The sequence below is a fragment of the Sciurus carolinensis genome, chromosome 2 (genome assembly GCF_902686445.1).
Source record: "Sciurus carolinensis chromosome 2, mSciCar1.2, whole genome shotgun sequence".
Taxonomy (NCBI): Eukaryota; Metazoa; Chordata; class Mammalia; order Rodentia; family Sciuridae; genus Sciurus; species Sciurus carolinensis.
Window position 1 is genome coordinate 48411554 of NC_062214.1, and position 18621 is coordinate 48430174.

An 18621-nucleotide genomic window follows, 5' to 3' on the forward strand; every position below is an offset into this window, starting at 1 on the left:
GTCACAGAGAAAGATGGACATACCCACAGCTCCTCATCCCATCCCATCAACACAAGTGATTTGATTGAATAACATTTACTCCAGGAATATTCCATTCATGTCCCCCGATAAACCCTTTCTCCAAAACTCCACAGTTTTTTACTTTTATCTCTATTGATTCATTTGGGCATTTTCCTTTTTATTATGAACACATCTAATTCAATAATCTCTTAACAGAGGCTGGGTGTAGCTCAGTGATAGAGTGCCTGCCTACTTTTCATAAGGCCCTGGATTCAGTTCCCACATCGATTAAAAAAAATCTCTTGGCAGGATGTTCCCTAGTTAGTAATTGCAAGGACTCATCTTCTCTTGCCTGGTTTTGCTTGGTTCTACTCTCTCAAATATGTTCGCAGGTGACAGGAGGTTTATTTCCTACTGGCTTCTGTGTCAACTGTGCTTGCCTGCCTCATCAGCGTGAGGAGCCCAAACCTGCTGGCTATTGTAAACTCCACCACTTTCATCCTTTTACCTTCTTGTCCCATTCTGTAACTCCCCCTCCCCCTTCTTTTATCTTTCTGGTTTTTTTTTTTTTTTTTTTGCGGTGCTGGGGATTGAACCCAGGGCCTTGTGCTTACACAGCAAGCATTCTACCAACTGAGCTATCTCCCCAGCCCCCTCTTTTATCTTTCAAAGCATCGAAAATGCAGAAATACAAGACAAACATTTTAGGGTAACAGCAACAGGTGAGATTACATCGGAACAGGAGAGTGATAAAAAGTGTAGACTAGCACCATTTAAGTTTCCTCAACCCTCTAAGCTATGGGGCATCTCCCAGATTTCCTTCAAGGAACGAGGCATCCTTTTCCTATGCTGGTTCCTGTCCTTTCCCTTAAACCCTCTTCCACCGCCTCCTAAAACCTCTCTCTTTCTCAACTGTTTAGAGATAATTTTCAAATTAACATAATTTTATTTTTCACAGCAAATTACCTCTTGGCATGCCTCATCCCTCTCTCTCCTGCCTGCTCCCACGTGTTCTTCTTTACCACAACCTCAAACAGCCTTTGTGTGGGCTCTCTAAATGTGTTGAGTTCTCTTGCTAAGGGGAGCTCTGCAGTTCTCAGGGACTGTCACACTGTAACCTGCTTTCCAGCAACAGGTCCAGTTTTTCCAGGATTCATGGGTCCCCTCCCAGCTGTCTTGTGCATCATCTGAGTGCACATCTGGGCCGTGGACAAGCTCCCATTCTCCCTAGAATCTCTTTCTTCTCCTTCTCACACAGAACTTTGGGCTTTGACATTACTTGACTCTAATTTTACCTCACCAAGTATGAGATGTTCCCATGGCTCAGGACCTGGTGATCTTCCTCAAAAGACACAGGCTCTCATGGGCAGGGTGCATGGTGTTGGCTATTAGACCCCAGAATGCCCAGTCCAGTGCTGGACACTTACAGAGGGGATAAGTGAAAATATCTATTAAATTAAACCTGAGTGGAGAGCTGATCTCCAAAAATCACACTGCATGTCATTTTACATCATTTCTTCATGAGCCAATGGAGACCATTCTCTATAATGTTTTTGGAGATTTCAGCAAGAGCTTTAACCTTAATTTCTGCAATAATCCTTTGTAACAAAAAATTCTGAACTGAGTGTTCTCTCTTCACCCTTCTCTACAAGAGCCCTTTCAATAATAATAATAATAATAAACCCCTATTCCCCAAACATATTTTTCATGCATAGGACACTTAAGGCCAAATTGTAAAAATAATAACCAAATTCCTCTGAGAAAACTTCAAATCTTCCAAAAGCAAAACTTTAATCCTTGCTGTTAATGTCACCAGTTCTCTGTAGTCCAAATTCATAATGTTGGGGCAATAGTAGTAAAAAATGTAAACATTTGGTTCCCTCAGTTCTCTGTTTTGTGCTAATATAAAAATATAAATGGTTTGACCTAGTAAAGGAAAAAAAAAAAAAAAAGGACATTGAGATGTGTCTCATGCAGTTGTTCTGAGCACATGTCTTCAGAGGAAGCAAAGCAGAATGCCCATGGTCTTGCCATTAAACCCTTAATGGAAGTCTGGGAAATTGGTGGTAGGTGAGGCTCAATGTTGCATAGGACCCACCTGGGACCCCAGAGGTCTTCCTTTTCCCATTTTTAATATGCAGTGATTGCACATATAATATTCATGAGTCTCAGGTGTTCAAAGTGTAAGCAACAAATCTCTCCTCTCCTCTCCTCTCCTCTCCTCTCCTCTCCTCTCTTCTCCTCTCCTCTTCTCTCCTCTCCCTATCCATGCAGAATGAGAGATGTAGTCTATTGATTTGTGATGGTTTCTCTTGAAACTATAGCAGAACTAAGTTGAGGGTATCATTCAGCCAAACAGTGAGGATGACTGATTATTCAAAGTTTGCAAGAGGGCTGCCACATTGTTATTCTTACTTAAAGGGCTCTTCAAGATATTGGGACATGAGGTAGATCCTTGGGGTCTTCAAGGTAGCAGATGGTACCTGTTAAGGCAGAACTAACTAGACACTAAGTCCTGAAAAAAGTGGCATGTTTGTTGGTGATTGGAGGCTTTCTGAGTGCTTCCATCTCTGCATGCACCATCCATGTTGTTGCATGTGTGTCTTGAAGTACAGGTTGAAACAGATTTATGTTCTCAGAAGTTCCAGAGGAGGTAGAAAGTTTGCAGATACAGAAAATAGGTCTAATGTATAAAGAAGTAAGCTGTGACAGGGACCTAGTGCAACTGGCAGAGGTTATACTTACTGAACATTTTGAAACTTCCTTTTTTTTTTTCCCTTTGCTCATTCATGAATTTCTAGAAATAGCCTGAATTCATTTTTATCTAAGAACGTTTTGGTCTTCTTGGCAGGTGGGGATAAGTTGGATCTGGCATTGCTGATGTTTCTAGATGTGCTCTGGTGTGAATTTTCTTCCAAAATTCATCTGCTGGGAACCTGATCTTCAGTGTAGTGGTATTGGGAAGTGGGACCAGGAGAGATGTATAGGTCAAAAGAGCTCCAGCCTCACAAGGGGTTAATGCTGTTATAAAAAGGGCAATAGAAATGGCTTCACTCTTCTGTTCTGTTATGTGAGGGCAGAGTGCTTTTCCTTTCTTGTGTTTCCACCCTCTGCCATGGAATGACACTGCAAGAAGGGCCTCATCAGATACCAGATCCTTGAGATTGAACTTTCCAGCCTCTAGAACAATGAGAAAATAAGTTTCTTTTCTTTATTAATTATGTGGTCTCCAATTATTTTGTTATAGCAGTACAAAATGGACTAAGACAGGTGTTTGCTGTGAGGGAACTTCATAATACTATTATTTGTTGCATTTATTAATGATTGGCATCTCTGACTATATGCAGTCTCCCTAGTGCTAAGAACTTTAAACATCCTGAGAAACATTCTACTGAATGATCATTACCCACCATGGCTCATTAGATCACCCCACAGATACACTTCTGTTGTGGGCTTGGGTGATCTTGCAGATATGTCCTAATTGTCCTAGTTAAAGTCTCTTCTTATTATGAAATGTGACTTGTTATGGGCAGTGAATTCAGAGAGACCTGAAATGGTAGGAAAATGGGTCAAATGTCACAAATGTTATGAAATTAGAGGACAGTTTCTGAGAGCTTGTCTTGAGTTTTTCTATTTCTATCTTCCACAACTCTCTGATATCAAGAAACCAGAGGGTCATACTCAAGACCCTTGTGGCCTTTCTGATTTGGGCCTTTCCTATGTTGTCCAAGGAAGAAGATCAGGTTAGGAGGTTGGTGTTGATGCACGATTTTCGAGTTGTCTACACATCCAAGTCTTCACACTGAGCAATTAAAATTAGGGAGGAGAAAGGCTTATCATCTTGCCCTAGAGTAGGTCTTTAAGGTACCAGATGTACCTTACAGCTGTAGTCACAGCCAACTGTACCATTTCTAAAGGATGCAGTGAAAAAATACTAAGATTGGATACAGAAATGATGACTCTGCAATGCATTTAGCACCTGTTATTTTTCTAACACTTCAAGCCTTGGCGGGTATGTTTCCTTGCACTTTTCATAGCTTAAGAATGCAACATTCTTATACATAAAGATATTATTTGGTCAAGGGAGACTCTTGCCTCTGTCATATAGTTTCTTCAAATTTTGGGAATGTGAAAGGATGCAAGTGGAATATTGGAATTGCCTCACGGGAAAGAGCATAATGGTTGATTAGCAACAAACAACATGGGCACGGGGACATGGGCATAACTGCACATAAGCCTGGGTTCTCCCTTCTTAGAAAAGAGGATTAGTTTGAGCCAGTGTATCAAGCTCTGTACTAAATTCTGTTGTTTGTAAACTGTGGCTTTAGGAGGAGGACCCGACCTCTTTGAAATTTATCTTTTATTTATTTATTTTTTTGCATAAGATGAACTCTTCAATATCCTCACTAATTCTAAATTTCTCTGATGCATTTCCCACCAAGTTTGTATTATCTGTTTCTGTCAGTGGAAAGAATCTTGGTTCCTAATGGAATCATTAGGGCTAGTGTACAAAGGGCAAGATTTCAAATGACTTTTAGTTAATAAGTAGATTAAACTGATGGTATCTACTTAAGATGACTGGATATAAGCCAGAGTTAAAAATAAGGACTATTTTCTAATAACCTTTCAAAACTGTGATGGTTAATCATAGGTATTTGGAGACAAATATCAAATATTCAGGACTCCACATGAGATATGTGGACACCACTGGCATCAAAAATACTGGGGGGTGGGGGAAGGAAAGAAAGAGAGAGAGAGAGAGAGAGAGAGAGAGAGAGAGAGAGAGAGAGAAAAGAAGAAGAAGAAGAAGAAGAAGAAGAAGAAGAAGAAGAAGAAGAAGAAGAAGAAGAAGAAGAAGAAGAAGAAGAAGAAGAAAGAAAGAAAGAAAGAGGGAGAGAGGGAGGGAAAGGAAAAAAGGAAAGGGCACAAAGGAAGGATGAAAGAGGGAGAAAGTAAGGGAGGGAGGAAGGGAAAAATGTAACTAGTTAAAAATCTAGCCAGCTGAGCTCCAAATAATTTAAAAATACTTGCAGATCATTTGGGTTTCTGGCAAAGTTTGGGTGAAGTCTTAGAGAATACTTCCAATACAGTACTGGCAAGAAGTTTCAGTTGCCAACATGTTTTGTTAACACACCATCTCATTCCCAAATGATATTTGGCAAGTTGTGTGCAAAAGAAATACATTCAACTGTTGATTCAGAAGTGGCCCTACAGCTGACTATATTGGTTTGCTGTTGTCATAATTAAGAAGTGCAATAAACACCTCCAAGATTCAGCAGCCTGAAACAGTATTACTGGTTATTGCTCATGTGTTCATGGGGAAGCCGGGGTTTGGCTGGTCTAAGCTGGTCTTGGCTGAGCACTTTGCTTCAGGCTACAGCAGTTAGGATTGCTAGAGCTCTTCTCTTACACTCTAGGTCACCTGGCTCCACCTCACATATGTCTCATTCTCCTTCGGTTCTCCATGGAAGAGGCATGAAGGTAAGTGAAAAAAATGAACATGACCATAAAACAGAAAATTTTACCCACTTTCCATTAGCAGAAGCAAGTCATGTGGCCAACAGGCACACAGTCATTCCATGCACATTCCATTGGATACAGTGAGTCATGGGGTTGAACACAAAACCCAGGACTGAGAAATACATTCTGCTTCTTTTTTTGAAAGTAAAGCAAGGTAAGATGCAATTAGAGAAGGAGCTGCTGAACACTAATAAAATGCAAATAAAATCAAAGTAAACAGTATGCTATAGTTTTAATATGGCCCCCCCAAAGTTCACTTCTTGAAAATTTAATCTCCAAATTCATATATTAATGGTATTTGGAGGTGGGGCCTTAGGGAAGTAATTAAGATTGGATAGATTCATTAGGGTGGGATCCCTGCAATGGCATTAGTGGATTCATAAGAAGGAGAAAGAAGACTTGAGCTGGCATTATTGCTCTGCTTGGCTGTGTAATGCTCTGGACCATAGTGTGATACAGGAGGGAGTTGCTTCCCAGATGTCCACCCTACAGAAATGAGAAAAATCAAAGTCTCTATAAATTATCCAGTCTATGGTATTCTGTTATGGCAATACTAAATGGACTGAGACACAGGATTTTGTATAGATACTCTGCATTTTCTTTTATTTTAGTAGCAAGTCTTATTTAGAAACATAGGGCCTGTCTCAGGTTATTCTTTCAGCTTTGCCTATGGTTATTATGCACTTAATAAATTTCAGAAATTACTGCCAGATGTTCTCACATTTTGTTTATAGAGCTGCTCTTTGAAAAGTAGATGTGTTTTTTTGATGTGTATGTGCAGTAGGTATAGGGTGGGATAGCACGTAAAGAGGACTCTTGTGGGTATCAGTCAAGCCTCGAGTTTTTTCTCCAATGGTTATTTTACCTGGTGCATTCTTTCAAAAGCAAGTACTCTCTGGGTCAGACTGACAGTGTATGAGGGTCCAGCCCTGTGGCCTCAAGTTAAAACCAGTTCACTGGTATCAATGGAATTCCAGAGCTCCCCAGAGGGCCAAACAAAATTTAGTTTCCAACAGACATCATGTCTTTGTTCTTTCTTCCCCTTCCTTATCCTGCTTTCTCTTACTACAGCGCAGATTTCCTGTGAGAGCCTTATTTCAGTGAATGATTACCCAAAGACCTTCATCTGTGCTGCTGGGGAACCCATGCCAAGGCAGTTAAGTGTTATTCCTTTCTATTTATCAGAAAATAGACTGCTATTTAGGTAAGTGACTTATCCACAGTCATATAGGTTGACAATGCTAGAACAAGGATTCAATCCCAGGTCCTTTACTCACAAATCAAATTCTGTCTTCAATCTTCATCAAGTCTTCTTTGTATAATTCATCACATGAATAGTTCCATGCAACAAGCTGTCTGTACTGTACTTCAATTCAAGGAGCTGGGTTCTGATCAGGCCATCCCCTAACATATGCATGACCAAAAGTATGAATGGGGAACTGGAGGTATAGCTCATTGACAGAACACTTACCTAGCAAGCTCCAAACCCTGGGTTCCATCCCCAACACAGAAAATGAAGTAAAAATTAAAGACAGGTAATCGAGTCTGATTGAGAAAATGGAGGCAGGTTTGAGTCCTGGAAGTTGGAGACCGACCCTGGTAGATTGGATGTTAAGACCTCCAGAGCCCTTCAATTACCAAGATTACCTGCCTTTACTGCCCCTCCCAGAAGGTTGTTAATGAAGTACCCTCTGAGTATAGGGAGAGCTTCTAATTAATGCCCCCTGGACTGCCGCTCCCTTCCTGCTAAAATCACTCCACCTTGGCTCTTTCAGTCCACCTGCTTCTCACCTCTTGGCCATCCCACTGGGCATCTCCTGGGCCTAGTCACGTAAACAGGAAGGAGAAAAGGGGAAGAGGGCAGGAAAACAAAGAAAACCTAAAATGTATAAAAGAGGCAGAACCCTCTCACTTCTTGGGATAGCAGGATACAAGCTATGGCCCCCTTCTCCTTCCCCAGAGAAGTTTGTGTTACTACTTTTTAAATAAAACTTCTTTCTAGGTTGCTTTGACCACTTCTCAAATGTTCAAACTTCAACATTAAAGGAAGCAGAACTCATCATTAATAACCGGCAGTATCAAACACACACACCACACACACACACACACACACACACAACCAAGAGAGTACAAATGGAAGCCCAGGTGCCTTATGTCCAAATATTTCAAAATTATAAGAAAATCCAACACATTGCTAAATAAAATAGATCCTATTCTCTTAACTGGTTAAATATGCCTATACAAGAGGTTTAATTTAGAATTCTTAGATTCCACAGAGTTCCAAGGCAGTAGGGATGGTGTACTTTTAACCTCTGACCCTTGCTGAACCTGGTTCTGCATATGTACAACACTCTAAACATTCACATCTGCCAAAAGTCACCAGAGCCTGAACATACCTCTAACTCAGTGTGTACAGTAGTAAATATAGGTCATTGAGCAAGCAATTCTGGGGTCTGGGTACCTGTGATGTGGGTTCACTCTACAGATTGGCAGGTTCTTTAGACACTTGGACTTCATGAACAGCTATCTTGGAAACCAGTGTAGGGCCCCTATAATCCTGGTCAATGCAGTCCTACTTCCTCTGGCTAAGTCACTAAAGCAAGTCACTTTCTCTGGTGTCCAGTTTATGTCCGTAAAGTGAAGGCATTGCATTATACATTGTCAAGGTCCTTTCTTACCCTGTATGTTTGTGATTCTGTTCTCCAGCCACATGTAAGACTGGTAATAGCTATATAAATCAACTGGTCTAAACAAAAACAAGGAGGGAAAGTCTGATACTCAGTAAATAAAGGATATAGAGATGAGCCACTAAGTCAGTGAATTTTCTCTAGAATCACATGCTCAGAATCTCAGGATGAGAATTGTTTCCAAAACATGTGTTTCATGTTGAAAACCTACTATCCAACTGCTGCCCTGCAGAAAGCCTGTGGGCTACTGGCTCTATTCCATATGTCCCTGGATGGGATAAGATCTGGAGAAGTATTTGGGAAGGGGAATGCTTGTTTCAATACAGAACTAACATGTAGTGTTCTGATAGTGCTATACTTTAATATTGAAGGCCTGCCCATCAATATTTCATGTTAATGCAGTCTACTAATTAATATTTAAACTTGTTAAGTTGATCCTTAAGTAAAACATTTTTATTTTCACAGTGGATTCTTTAGAATCAATGCATTTGCTTCATTGAAGTCTTTCATACATGTCAGCAAAATCCTTGTCAGTGTTGCTGGGAAATGCCATCACAGAACAATTAACCAGGGAGGGTAATGTAGCAAGGCTCCCAACACTGGGATTTTGCTCCAAGTCCTAGAGTAGGGATGTATGCGAGAGGAATGGCAATAGGATGGAAAGAATCAAACATGGCATGCAAAAGCCACTAAGCTGTGGCTGCTGTGGTCATCTTCCATCACTTGCCAGAAAATAAATGCTCTATAGGTCTATACACAAAGGTGAGTAGATACCAACGCTGCTTTTCTCCTGTGCAAGTTCCCAGCATTCCTTGGATGGAGAGGCCACATTAGGGATGGCTTTGTTGGTCAGAAGACAGTGGAAAGACATTTTGGAATAATCCAGTTCAGTGGCGTTCAAACTTTCCTTCAAAGAGCTGCATTCAGGGTAGAGACAAAGATCAGGAATCAGAGAATGTGGAAAAAAGGTTGAGCCACGTCTATCTGCAAACAACACCACTCCATCTATATTAGTTTTAATACTGAGCATCCTGGTGGGGGACATTTTGCTGAGGAAAGGGTTTCTTTTGCTCAAAATGAAAGGTGGAAGTTCCCTAACTTTATTTTAATGGTATTACAAGGCAATGTTAATAAAATAACATTTTATTAACCCCAATGAATGGAAAAGTCTGAGAGAGATTCTGTGCATTCCTGCTTGTCTCTAAAAAAAACACTGCAGTGATGCGAGGACTGGGTTCCCATCTGCAAGACAGTGGGTTTCTCAGCCTCCCCCTGGGGGATAGATTGGTTAAGGGAGATGATAGGCAACAGTGTTACCAGTGTGTTTTAACACTACCTGTGTTTAGGTGACTGTTCAGACACTGCAACTTGGAAAGGACATGAGGAGGCCACCCAGCAAAGTAGGCTTTGAACTGCAGAAGACAGTGTAGTCAGTCTTAAACACCCCCAGAATTGGGGGACCACAGCCAAGGCCAGTTCTCACAGGACTCCTTAGGATACACGGCCATGGTTCTGATGCCCCCTGCTGTTACGATGTCATTAGGGCAGTTTTCATCTACAGTGAGGTTTAGGATTTCAATATTCTCTCCCAGGGTACTGTAGTGTTCAAGAAAAGACAAGTCAAGGTGCTGCTGATCGACTCCAGTTAAATAAAAGGGTAAATAACTGTAAAATAATACACATTGAAGTTAAAGCCCAGTACTCTTACTTTATGACTCGTGAGACTGGCTTGTTGGATGGTTAAGATCAAACTTAGAGACTGAGATTAAATACAGCGGTCAAGATAGACCAGTATTTGGATCTTGCCCTCAGTCAGCCTGAATCCAGGGAACAAGAGGACTTCTCTAAGGAGCTTTGCAACTCTGGGTCACATGACCTCCCGATCAGGGAGATTGATGAGACCACTAGAGGATGAAAAGCCAATCAGTGCACCTGATGCAGAGGAGGGTCATGGAAAAAGGGAGATACCCCTGATGCTTCCAAGGGAAGCTACCTCATCCAGGAGACTCTGCCTAACCAATGGCACTAATGGAGCTTAAAGCTGCTTTTAAGTTCTCTACGAGTGACCCCTGTGGGAACTCAGCTGACTCTTTAACAGACAGGAACAGGTCAATTTGACCAGCTTGATCTTAGACAGCTAGCAAAACAGTTAAAACCAAAATATAGCCATTCTTGGGCATTTAAAAGAAATAATAGTTAAATGTAACTTAAGATTTACACTTGTGTGTTAGCCCACTAGAATAAAGATTGGAAGCTACAAATGAAAGATCTTAGGCAAATGTGCCTGATAACTATCAAGAGAAACTGCCAGAGTCAGAAATTTTTAGTCAGTTTACACAGGTAGGCTTAATTCTATGTTTGCTGCTAGTATGATTATCTAGCCCTTAGTAACAGAAGTATAGACATCTCTACTAAACATAGGCTATACCGATAAAGGGATATTTTACAAAAATCAGATGACATTAAGTAGCTTAACTATATTTTCTGGGGACATCAATGACATTAAGAGTTAAATATTGTGTTTACATTCCTCATAACCTGGACAGTGCTAAAGTCCCCAAATAAAGGCCTTGTCCTCTCCAGCCTTTGTTAGGCCGTGTTATGGGAACAATTTCTCAGTTCTTCCACCTCCTGGTGAGAGATTGACTTCTGTCATCTTCATGATATTCATTGACATGTTTCAGGTGCTGCAACATTTACTTTGTACTAATATTTCAGTACTCATGTCTTTTTGTTCTTCTCTCATAGAAGCACCCACCCCCAGATGACTTTACAACTTGCTCTTCCCCAACCAGACTTCTACCTTGGACCCCTCGATTAACATGATTTTTAAAAGGGAACTCCAAACTGCTTGTCCCTTGCTGCCCTCTTCCAGCTTCGAAGCAGCCAAAACAGTCAGTGCCCCCTTTCCTTACAGCAGTAAGGAGTTCCTAAAGCAAATGGGGGGAATGAAGCCAGAATTAAGGACAGGCAGGTAGTGTAGAAATAGGGGATCGGGTCAAATCGAGGAAACGAAGGCCATGAAAGACATCTGCCTCTGGAACTTGGAGACTGCCCCTGGGAGAATGGAATGTCAAAGATCTCCGGAGCCCATTGATTACCAAATTTACCTGCCTTTATCAAGGACTGCAGGCAAGGAGCTTCTAATTAATGCCCCCTGGGTCCTTACCTGCCTGAATTGCCTTGGCCCTCCCCCTGCCCATCACTTCTCACTTTATGCAAAATCGGGCCTAGTCACTTAGGCAGGAAGGAGTGATAAGTGGGAGGGGTGGGGAGAACTGGAGAACAAAAGAGACCTTAACCTATAAAAGATGTAGGGTGCGCTCACTTCTTGGGACTTTAGAACATCAGTCATAGCCCCCTTCTCCCTCCCGGGAGAAGTTTGTATTATTACTACTTTTAAATAAAACCTGCTTAATAAAAAAAAAAAAAAAAAAAAAAAAAAGGTGCTCCTGCTCAGTGGCACACAGCTTCATAAGGGTACTTCCCCCTAGGGGTAGGCTTGGATTATGATCATTTTACTATTATATGTTTTTCAGTATTTCACAAATAAATGCAAGACAGAGTACAGATACCAGTTATTTTCAAGGTCATATGTGTACATGAAATAGTTTTCTCACATATTGAAAGAATTTTTCACAAAGCTGTCCTCAGAGACCAACTCAAGCTAGAACCAGCCCTTCCTGGTCACTCAGCAAAACTGTCTGGTTTGGGTTTGAGTGCTTGGGATTTACTCTGCCCCAGCTAGAAGATTGCAGACTCTGCAATCATATGAGGGTCTTGATTTCTGATACATTTCCTTTCCTCTGCTTGACTAAACTTTAGTCAGTTTCCAATAACTTCTCCTAAGCCTATCTGTGCATTTCTTAAGATAGGGCCTCTAAGTTGCTTAGGGCCTTGACAAGTTGCTAAGGTGGGCTCTATCACAACTGTGATAGAAATGGGTATAAAGATATAACCACTGTTGGAAAAGTCAGAGAATGCAACTCTTGCACAAAATTTGCTTCGCTCCAGGACTCTGGGGCCTAGAAAATGGATAAGCAGCTGCTATGCAGGCAAGAAATGACACTTATAACCTTGTCAACCTCATCTGCAGTCTGTCAGAGAAACAGGCATGAAGGGTGGACAGCATGGGAGGTTGTAGCTCACAGTAGCTTTCTTAGGAAAGCAAAGAAGCAGTGTATGAGTTATTAACTTGGTCATTTTTCTCTGGTTGTAGTCTAGGCCCAAAGAAAATCCAGTGATAATTGATGAATTTCCTATAAGAAGCATCACTGATGAGAAACTGGACTCAGTCACTGAACTGAGGTGAAAAGTTACAGGGTGAAGAAGGAGAGACACAGATTAATATAAGGGAGTTTATTTTACCTGCAAAAAGAAATTTTGAAAGGGAATTTTTTATCTTGATATTTCCCCAGGATATAATTCTGGTCTATATTGTTTTATTTCAGAGCTTGGCAAAGTGGAAAATAAAGAAAAGAAATGACAGAAGAAGAAGGAGAAGGAGGAAGAGAATGAGGAGGAGAAGAGGGGGAGGGGCAAGAGGGAAAAGAAAAGCAAATAAATTCAGGTCCCAGAGGAATGATCTCTACTAGCCCTCTGATATAACCTGTCACTGGTATCCTGATTCTCCCCTGGAGGAGCAGGATGGACTGAATGACTGGAGGTCCAGTCAGCTGGCCTGGGTTCTTAGAAAAGAGTCTACAGCATGATATGCTATTGTTGACCCATTAAGGTACCCCAAAATAATAGGACATCTATTTATATTTTTATCTCAACCTGTTAAATATTCTAGTGCAATGCATAATTTATGAGGTATGTGAGTGCTAGGTAAGCAGGATTTTGTGGCCATAATTAATAAAACAGTAAGTACACACACATTGGACACATTGGAGTATGTTTCATCCTAGAGGGGCAGCATAAAAGTGAATCAGGGCTTTGTTCTGGAGAATAAATCGATGACAGACTATGTCTGCTTGACTAAACTTTAGTCAGGTTCCAAAAACTTATTCTAGGCCTGTGTGTGCATTTCTTAAGATAGGGCCTCTAAGTTGCTTAGGGTCTTGCCAAGTTGCTAACGTAGGCTTTGAACTCACTATCCTCCTGCCTCAGTCTCATGAACCACTGGGATTATAGGCACCATGGTGCCTGGCCACATACACTCCTAATATCTGATCATCCTCAATATCAAATCAGGTTCCTCATCCTTCACCATTTCCTAAGTGATGTCTGATCCCTCTGGCTTGCCTATAGGAAGCATCCTATTAGTCCATTTTAGCCATCTTCCTTGCTCTGATGTTTCCTCTTAGTGATTCTCCACCCATTGACCCAGCTCCTTGACTAGCATTTTCTACTTGTCCATGCTGTGTTCAGAATTGAACCTCATTTCTCTCCTCCACTGCAGGACCCCATTGCATCCCTATATTTATCATGATGATCATAAATAATATCTTCCCTACTGTACTTGAACAAATGTCATTAAATGTTATTTTAACACCTGGTTAGAGCTGGTCCCATAGCTCAGAGCTTTTTGGAGTCAACAGAGTATTAGGTTACCTTTACCCAGAGCTTAGCATAATGCCTCAAACGTAAGATGAAGAGATTAGGATGGAAGACCCAGAAGGCAGGGTCTGTATGCCTGTCAGGACCACTGCAGACAATATATCCCAGCATGGGCAGGCATGCAAAAATTTATTAACCAACACTTTGGTTGAACAAATAGGATTTTACACTGCCAGTCCTTTCTGCCAACATGTTACAAATAAAAAAAAAAGTTTTTGTCTATAACATCATAAGTCATTTGTTCAAACTAAGCAGAAATGTAAAGGGTTTGTCTTTGGGACCTTCACAACTCTTTTTGTTCCCACTGCTTTATCACTATTCCTCTCACATCTCTCCTGGAATGCCCTATCCTGCCTGGGTCTCCCAGGACTGTGCCTCACTAACCTTTCCCCCAAGGTCCTTAGGAGCAACTCTCCTGGAGGCAGAGGCTGGGAACAAAGACCCTGAGTCAGGAGTGTGACTGCAGAAATCACCTGAAATGCTGCAACTTTTTCTATCTTAGACGCAGAGTAGTTCCTGGCAGGAGGCTTCACCTTACATTTCAGATTGAAAGGCAAATAAATGGGGTCATGTCTGAGTCCAGAGCACACAATACTAGAAAGAAGCAAGCCTTCAGGGTTCAAGGGGCCTTTGGAGAAAACAGGAATACAAAGTTCATTCCCTGAACTTACGGCCAAGAGCTAGTCCTCTGAGATCCTCAACACTCTCTGTTGCTAAATTGAATCGCTTTGCCTCACTTACCTGCTTGTTAATCTGTACTGCGGTTATTTTGGCTCCTCCCCTGATGCCTTCCTTCCACCTGCTTCCCTGAGATTTTCTGAAACTCCTCTTGCTTCCTCTCTTCTCTCGACTTCACTCTCCAGGCTTTATCTTCTGCCGTCCTGTCATAGGGCAGCCAGGTGGATAGAATGTGGGCTCCGGAGTCAGAATTCTCAATTCACTTCTTCCTCAGTCAACTTTTTACTTTGAACTGTCTTTTTCACTTCAACTGAAACTTTTTACTTCACTGTCCTGGTCTATAAATGGGAATGATAGTGTCTAGTAAATGTGGAGAATGAAAAAAATACCCAAGATAATGTGGCCTGAGAAAAGGGAGTGAAAAAGAAGACCATGCACTGACAACCTTCATCTCCTAAGATAAATTTTTTCTGGGTGTTGGCTGCAGACTTAAAGAAACAGTCTCTAGGAGGTGTTAATCTCCTTCAAAGTAAATCCTCTTCAGATACTGCCCACAGACCCCAACTCAAAAAAGTTCAAGTTCCTAAGTGCCCAAGAAAACAGATATGTTCACTAGACCACTCCTCAAAACAACTTATATAAACCCAGTCCCTTTCTTTATTCAGTGGCTCATTTTCTACCAGGAAAGTGGGTCCACCAGTGCCATTTCATCCCTGCATCCCCTGTTCCAGTGTGAAACTTTGTTCCTGAATAAACAGCAGAGATAATTCGTGAGGTTTGTATCCTGCCTGGTCCTTTTGTGCTAACAGTGTCCACCCCATGAGGGGAGTGATAGAGACCTGATTCCAGCCAGTCAGCATACCAATGAGCAGTCATGAAACACCAGGTAGTTTTTTTACCTCCTGGCAATTTCCACTCTTCACTGGACCTTCTTTGAGATGATGTTGGGCAGCCCAGAGCAACACCCATGACTCCTGGGCAGAAATTCACAAATCTGTATCATCTGTTCTCACCTCTTTGCTGTGTCCTAGCTTTGCTGCTGCATGCACGGGACCCCCAATAAGCCCACATTTAAACTCACCCTCTTTCCACTTTCTTCATCAACATTAGGTGGCTTCTCCTCAGTGATGGGATGAAATCAGCTCAAAGAGTTTGGACAGGGACCTCAGAGTGACCTTGGACTTTACTCTTTTACTTCCCCACATTCAGCTGATCCCCAAGTCTTTTCAACTCACATACCTCTAACCTTTTGAACCCTGCCCCCACTCCATCTTTCCATCCGCAACTGATTATCTCTGAACTCAGTGTGGTGGCCCTGGAGGTCACCTTTACACTTCATGGCCAGCATCCTCAAAGGGAAAGTCTGATCATGGTTTCTGTTATGCACTGTCTGAATGCTTTTATCATTTCAAAATTCATATGTTGAGGTTCTAATGCTTCAATATATGGCTGCATTTGGAGATTAGGTCTCTAAGGAAGTAATTAAGATTAGAAAAGATTATAAGGAAGAGGTCATGGTTTGGTAATATTAGTGTCTTTATATATAAAGAAACATCAGAGAACTAAAAAAAAAAAAATCTCTCTATCCCACTTGAGAACACTGTGAGAAGGTGGCCTATTTACTAACAAGAAGGTAAACCTCGTTAAACCCATCCTGACAGACCTTGATCTTGGACTTCCAGCCTCCAGAACTGCAAGAAAATAAATTTCTGTTGTTTAAGCTACATTGTCCCTAAGGTCCGTAAGTTCAGGCTAATCTCTCAAGCATGGTGTTCCAGACTTTCCAGAGTCTGACAACAACTTTCCCTTCCAGCCTCACCTCCAGCCTCCATTCCAATCTCAGTCTTACTCTGTCCCATCAGTACACTGAACATCCTTGCATACTTCAAAGTGTTACATTGGCAAGTTACCCTGCCAGGAATGGCCCTCTAGAACACCCCTCCATCTGCAAGAACCCTCACAGTTGGGCACACCAGTCTCTATGACCCCAGAACATGTGGGTCTCCCCTCCATTCATCTGCATGTGGAATCTGCGGTATGTTACTCACTAACTGTGTGTCTCAGTGACAGAAGCTTGATTTTTCATCTTGTTACAGTCTGGGCTTTGCATGATGTGTAACACAAGATTTTCAGGTCCATTGCTGTGTACCTTTTACTCTGTTTTCCTGAAAGGCAACATCTTGCAAAACTACAGAATCATAACCAGGATATGAATATTGATGTAGGCAGGCTGCAGGACATCCCCACACACAAGTATCTCCAGTGTTGCCTCTTTGTAAGTCCACATCCACTTCCTTCTCATCCCAAGGCTCTCCTCAACCTCCTACAGTGGCAGTCTGTTCTCCATTTCTATGATTTTGTCATTTCAAGAATGTATAAATAAAATTATATAACAGGTGACATTTTGGGATTGACTTTATTTTTTAGGCAGGGTAATTCTCTGAAGATTCATCCAAGTTATTTCACATACCAATAGTTTGTTGCAAAAGGGTGTGCTACCAAAATCTGGCAAGCAAGCACACTTGGGTGGGCAATTCACCTGTTTTTTCTTTTTAAGTTTTTAAAATTTTTTTAAATCGTATTAATTCCAATGAGTTGAGCATGACAGTAGAATGCATTTATACATTTTGAGAGATTATACATCTCTCAAAATGAGAGAGATAAGCTCTCATTTTTCTGATTATACATATTACAGGATCACATCAGTCATGCAGTTATATATGTACATGAGGTAATAATGTCTGTTTCACTCTACTATCATTCCTTCACCCATATCCCTTCCTCTCCCTTCATTCCTCTCTACCTAATATAAAGTAACAATTCTTCCCTATCCCCTCCACCTTATTGTGAATTAGCTTCCACATATCAGAGAAAACATTCAGCCTTTGGTTTTTTGGGGTTTGACTTATTTCACATAGCATGATATTCTCTAACTCCATCCATTTACCAAAATTTCATTCTTCTTTAAAGTTGAGTAATATTCCATCATATAAATATGTATGGATTTATATATATATATATATAAATATATTATTTATATATATATATACCATATTTTCTTTATCCATTCATTTGTTGAAGGGCAACTAGGTTGGTTCCATAGTTTAGCTATTGTGAATTGAGCTGCTATAAACATTGATGGGTCTGTGTCACTGTAGTATGTTGATTTTAAGTCCTTTGGGTATAAACTGAGGAGTGGGAAAACTGGGTCAAATGGTGGTTCCATTCCAAGTTTTCTGAGGAATCTCCATACTACTTTCCATAATGGTTGTACCATTTTGCATTCCCACCAGCAATGTATGAGGATACCATTTTCCCCACATCCTCGCCAACATTTATTGTTGCCTTTATTCTTGATAATTGCCATTCTGATTGAAGTGAAATGAAATCTTAAAGTAGTTTTGATTTGCATTTCTCCAATTGCTAAAGATGTTGAACATATTTTCATGTATTTATTTGTATATCTTCTGTGAAGTGTCTGTTCAGTTCCTTAACCCTTTGATTGATTGGGTTATTTGCTCTTTTGTTCTTAAGTTTTTTGAGTTCTTTATATATCCTAGAGATTAATGCTTTATCTGAGGTGCATGTCGTAAAGTTTTTCTCCCAATCTGTATGCACTCTCAGTCCACCTGTTTTTATCCTTAATGCAGCACTGCCTCTTGCTCTGATAGGAGGAGCTTGAGGTTACAATCTACATGATTGACTAATTTTTAAATTGGGAAGTCAAAGGAAGTGTTAAAGTTAAAATGAATACAACTGGATACAGGTTGGGAAGTTCAAAATGGCTGTGATTGGATCTTATATCCCAAATTTACATTTCAGGGTAAATACTATTTTCTGAAAATGGACCACTGGACTTTCTATTTCCCATGCATTCAAGGTCATCTGTGTTGTTTCCTGTTTGGCGAAATTATTGTGTATAAAATTTCTATAAACATTGACATGATCGTATTTTGTATACACATAAATTTTCATTACTCCAAGATAAATCCTCAAGAGTTCAATTGCTGGATCCTATGGTAGTTGCATGTTTAATTTTTCTTAAAAACTACCAAACTATTTCACAGAGTGGCTGTACCATTTACCATTCCCACCAGCCATGTATAAATGATGTTTCTTTGCATTTGATTTTATCACTATTTTTAATTCTAACCATTCTGATATCTATGTAGTC